The sequence below is a fragment of the Sinohyriopsis cumingii genome, chromosome 4 (genome assembly GCF_028554795.1).
Source record: "Sinohyriopsis cumingii isolate HCF-2022 chromosome 4, ASM2855479v2, whole genome shotgun sequence".
Lineage (NCBI taxonomy): Eukaryota > Metazoa > Mollusca > Bivalvia > Unionida > Unionidae > Sinohyriopsis > Sinohyriopsis cumingii.
The window spans coordinates 114,124,115-114,129,932 of NC_142964.1; positions in this window are offsets into that span (position 1 = coordinate 114,124,115).

Below are 5,818 nucleotides of genomic sequence, written 5' to 3' on the forward strand. Positions count from 1 at the left end.
TCTTAATGCTGAACGCCTAGCGAGGCAGCTGTTAGTACCATTTTTGTAAGTCTTTGGTAGGACTCGGCCGGGGATCGAGCCCACGACCTCCCACATCCGAGGCGGAAGCTCTAACCACTAGGCCATCGGAGCGGTTACTCCAGATACTGTCGAAATAAATAGGATTAAAAATTATGACTTTGATCCAGCCAGCTAATTAATCTAGTAACTCAAGTATGTCTTGCCTTGCATAATTTAATATGGCAAAATCTGTATTATAATTATTAACATACACTGATATGGATCTTTTAGTAGACTTGGAAATAGAGTTGGTATTTCAATGGTAACAACAAGACATACTTAACTTAATAATCAATTGGTTTTTAGTTATAAAAATATAAACCTGATTACTGGATTATATCTCTAAATAAGGAAGATATATTTATTGTTAAGGTCAGGGACGTAGATAACTCCAATGATAAGATACTGAATGTAGTTATATCCTGTGTTCAGGTCAGAACGGATAGATACATCGTGCCATACGTTTGAGATTTATTATATCCGGTGCTACCTTCTGCGGGATTTTATATGTATGGTGCATTGGCCGTGGCAGTAAAAGGAGTACTATATAGTAACATAAACTTTCCCTGAATCACAAACCTAGAAACAAGAGATAAGGTTGATATAAAGGATGTTAGATACAAGTCTGATAAAAGGGTCACTTGGAGTATGTATGCTATGGAATCAACTTGTGTCTGTAGAAATAGGTCTTCGCAGTTCATGTCGCCAAAAACTAAACATTACAATTGCGACGAGGAAACAACTGATAAATGTGACTCTGATAAGGGAAGAATCAGAAGGACTCTGACAAACTAAAAGAAAAACAGGTAAATTGAAATCTGCAAATTTCGTATATTAAAGCAACAAAGAAGACAATCAGTTTATGATTACTCCACCAAGCTACAGTAGCTATCAGCAACATTCAAATGCCATGATGCCGAGAAAGAAAGTCACAACTAATTCAAAGGTGTTTGTCAGTACGTCATAGACGTCGTACACTTCACGAAGAGATGGACCTGTCACATTTGCTTACTACTTTGCTCGTGTCATGGAAACATCTGATAGGCAACCTACCTCGAGTACTCCTTATCTAGAAAGAATTCTAACTGTGGCTGTGAAGGATTTTCTGCACTAATTTGTAAAATGTACTTTAATTTTTTTTTTATTTTATATACATTTTACAGAATTGTAACATCTATAACTTTTATATTTCAACTACTTATGTATTAATTTGGAATGGTTTATCTACCTAAATTTGTGTGTAATCCATATCTCCATTCATTGAGTTTTACTTTTACTTTTAGGGATATAGCCATTATTGTGATGATATGCTGTAAATTGCTACATACATACATACATACATGCATACATACATACATACATGGATGCATGCATGCATGCATACATACATACATACATACATACATGCATGCATGCATGCATGCATGCATGCATACATACATACATACATACATACATACATACAGGAGGCCCAGAGTGGCCGAGTGGTCTAAAGCGCTCTCCGTCACGGATCACTGCCGTCTCACCTCTGTCTGCGTGGGTTCGAGTCTCGGGCTCCACCAATTTGGATATGTGAGAAAGCTTGCCGGTAGCTTCTCGTGGGTCGGTGGTTCTTTTCGGGGTTTTCCCAGGTTCTTCCTCCACCATTAATACAGGCGGCCAGGTATAGCCTATCTTGTGCTGAATAATGGCGTTAAACCCCATAACAACAACAACAGACATACATGCATACATACACTGAACGGCTTCATATTTGTTTTAAATTTGTTGATTTAGAAATTTGACAACGTACGTGGTATGATGTATGTCTCTCGATATGTATACCTATAACAGTTTCAGTATCGTTCATATATATTATCTAAAGGGAAGAAATACAATTTCCGTCTTCCCAAATGTATAAGGTTTATAATGCTTGAAAGAGAAGGGCTTCATATTTGTTTAATCATTTAAATTTGTTGCCTTAGAAATTTGACAACGTACGTTGTATGATGTCTGTCTCTCGACACCTTTCACACCTTTAAATTCGGACACTGTGACTTCTTTTCCATGATGTTGAATACTTAATAACGATGTTGGCTGTGCTCAGATTGTAATAACCTTTAAGCAAAGAATTGCATGCAGAATGCATCTTAGAATGAAAACATTGCACACTAAACTTTGGTTACTGTGACGTAATTTCGTAGATTGTTAACATTTCTTAGAAGTGGTATCTGTGACCAGATTATAACACATTAAAATTAATATTCAAACTCAGAATGCATATTAAAATAAAAACATTTTACAGATTAAAACTCTGGCCCCATTTCCAGATTTTTTAACACAAATTATAACACCTTTAACTTATGCCACCAAATGTGCTTGTCCTGTGCATATGGCTACTCTGTTATGTCACAAACCAAAACTTGATTGTTGTGACCTATATTATGTGCATGATTGGCCAATCTCCACAAGTCGGACCGGTGTCACATATGTGGCGTTATCTTGTGAGCTCCAGTTCACTAACAACACAATCTTTCACAAATAAGAAATATAGTTAGCCAGACGAAGTGTTGCATATGGGACTACATTCCTACAATTTCATTAAACTATTTTTTTTAAACCACACAACGTTTTGGCAAATATTAATTGTCTATGATCATTAGCTGTCACAAGTCCTTTCAGATTATAATTTATTTAATAATTTAATTTTGGAAATGAATACAAATAATACATTTTTACATAAATATGTCTAAAGGAGCTTAATATTTTTTTTCAAATCATTCTGAATGGGATTTCACTTAATGTATATGATTTATGTGCATTATTGATGATATCAAGTTCCACCCAATCTACAAATGTGTGTGCGGGTTTCCAAAACTGATGTCTGAGTGGCCATGGTGCAGACTGCATTCCAGCCTGTTAAAAATTTATGGCATGCTTCGTAATTTGAAATAATGATTTTGTAAGTTGTTTCATTAACGTCTTAAAATTAATTGAGAGGAAAAGGATGTATTAATTGATAAGAAAGAGTTTATTTAGCACTACTCTTGACAACAAAGGTTTTCCTAGCATTACATTTGACAACAAAGGTTTTAATAGCATTACTCTTGACAGCAAAGGTTTTCCTAGCATCACTATTGACACCAAATGTTTTCCTAGCATTGCTCTTGACAAAAAAGGTTTTCCTAGCATTAAACTGGACAATAAATGTTTTCCTAGCATTACACTTGACAATAAAGGTTTTCCTAGCAATACACATGGCAAGAAAGGTTTTCCTAGCATTGCTCTTAGCAAAATATCTTGTCCTAGCATTAAACTTGACAATATAGGTTTTTCTAGCATTACTCTTGGCAAACAATCTTGTCCTAGCATTACACTTGAGAATATAGGTTTTCCTAGCATTACTCTTGACAAGATAGGTTTTCCTAGTATAACTCTTGACAAAATATCTTGTCCTAGCATTACACCTGACAATATAGGGTTTCCTAGCATTACTCTTGGCAACAAATCTTGTCTTAGCATTACTCTTGGCAAACATTCTTGTCCTAGCATTACACTTGACAAGATAAGTTTTCCTAGCATTACCCTAGGCAATAATCTTGTCCTAGCATTACACTTGACAATATAAGTTTTCCTAGCATTACTCTTGGCAACAAATCTTGTCCTAGCATTACACTTAACAATTTAGGTTTTCCTATCATTACTCATTGCAATAAAGGGTTTCCTTGCTTTACCTTTGGTAACAAAGGTTTCCCTAGCATTACAGTTGCAATAAAGGTTTTCCTGGTATTATACCTGGTAAAGCTACGAAGCAAAAACTAAGTAATAGAAAAACAAACAAAAAAAAAAACAAAAAAAAAATAATTTTCATACAATTCAGCACATTATTTAATTCTCTAACTTATAAAATGAAAATCTAAAAGTAAATTACAGTATTGTGAATTTAATCCCAAGTAATTCTATCAGTTTTACTCATGGTCCAAAAGTATAAACTGTACCGAATGTGTTCCAACGGTCTTGAATTTGCTGATGTACCAATGTTATTGAATAGATTGATGTAAAAACAGCCTTGATGTATCACAATGATATAATATTGAATATCCTTGAATGGATTCACAGCAATCCCGAAATAGAAATTTTATGCATAATGAAAATAATCATTTTGAAATTCCAATGAATAATTTAGATAAATATTTCCTCTCACATTTTCAACATAACACACCTAAATGTAATTCCAAAAAGACTGATGTGAAGATAGGAATGAATAATCTTGTTGATCTACACCTTTATATACATCTCCACGTGACGTATGTTGCAATAACCTTTTCATGAAAAGAAACCCTCAGTCATCTAAATGGAAAATTACTAGAGACTGAGTATATACTATGTTTCTCTATTCTTTCGTCACAATCAAGACTGGGTTTTGAAAACAATTCCAACTAAGCAGCCTATCTACAGCTTGCTAACAAGATGAAAATAAGATTTACACCGAAACTCTCCCCTGAATCATGGACAAAGGTCAGGCACACAAATAAGTTAAACATACATAACAGAAAATCAAGAACAACTTTAATGGATCTCATACAATTTATTTTAATTAACATAAGCTGATACACACCAAATGTTAAATTGGAGACTATTATCTCATTAATGTCAAACATGTACAATCTTTTGGATTATATTCACTGTCATTTTCAAAATATGCTGAAATAGTGTTGATGTCTATCATCTTAAATCCATCTTTACCATCAAGAAATGGTAAGAGGCTCGTACTCAATATAAACATTTTACGAGAGAGAGAGAGAGGTTGAGGGGGAAAGGAGATATATAAATAAATGACCAATCGTTACTAATTGGGTATGTCCCCAAATTACCATTAACATTAAACAACAAATGACTCAATTTATATATTGCTTTGAAATAGCTAATTTAAACGCTTTTATGCTATGAGATTACATTACTCTGCATTAAAACTAATTCATTATTCTGCATTAAAGCTAATTCATTATTCTGCATTAAAACTAATTCATCTCATTGGCGATAACTTTAATATTTTATCATCATATAAATAAATACAAAAGTATCAACATATACTTACGATTCCTGTCGTTGTGCCTCGCTTTAAGGCGTCGCGTGACAACATAATACAGATGCTTTTAGACCAGACAATCCTTATGTAATCCTAATCTTGACCTTCTTTACAATGCAGTCAAGCTTATTCCCCACGGTTTTCCCATATTTTGATTCAACTAGATAAGCATATGAAAAGTAAAATTTATGAAAATGTATAAGGTAGTGTAATTTAAAATTAATTTTGTTTTCTATAAACTGTATTGCATTCATTACAAGATACAAAACAGACATGTTATTATTCCTTGGACAATATGTATCAATACCTTTGGGAAATCAAAAAATAGAATACAGAGTTTTCAGAGAAACAGCCAGAACGTAAATATTGCCATAAGTGATCAACATGAAAAGAATTAAGCCATATCAGGGTCTAAGTTTTAATCTAACGGAACATACAGACGTTTTTATATTGGATACGATTTGAGACTAGACTATACAAACTACATATTATCTGCATGCCGACCGGAACATCCATTTGCATGTCTATGACTGATATACTGGCTGTCGAGATGCTTCCTGTTGGCATACAGATCCTAGATATTTTATCTACTGTCTAATCATATCATATATATATATATATATATATATATATATATATATATATATATATATATATATATATATGTTTATTTAATATAGGCATTCGTGC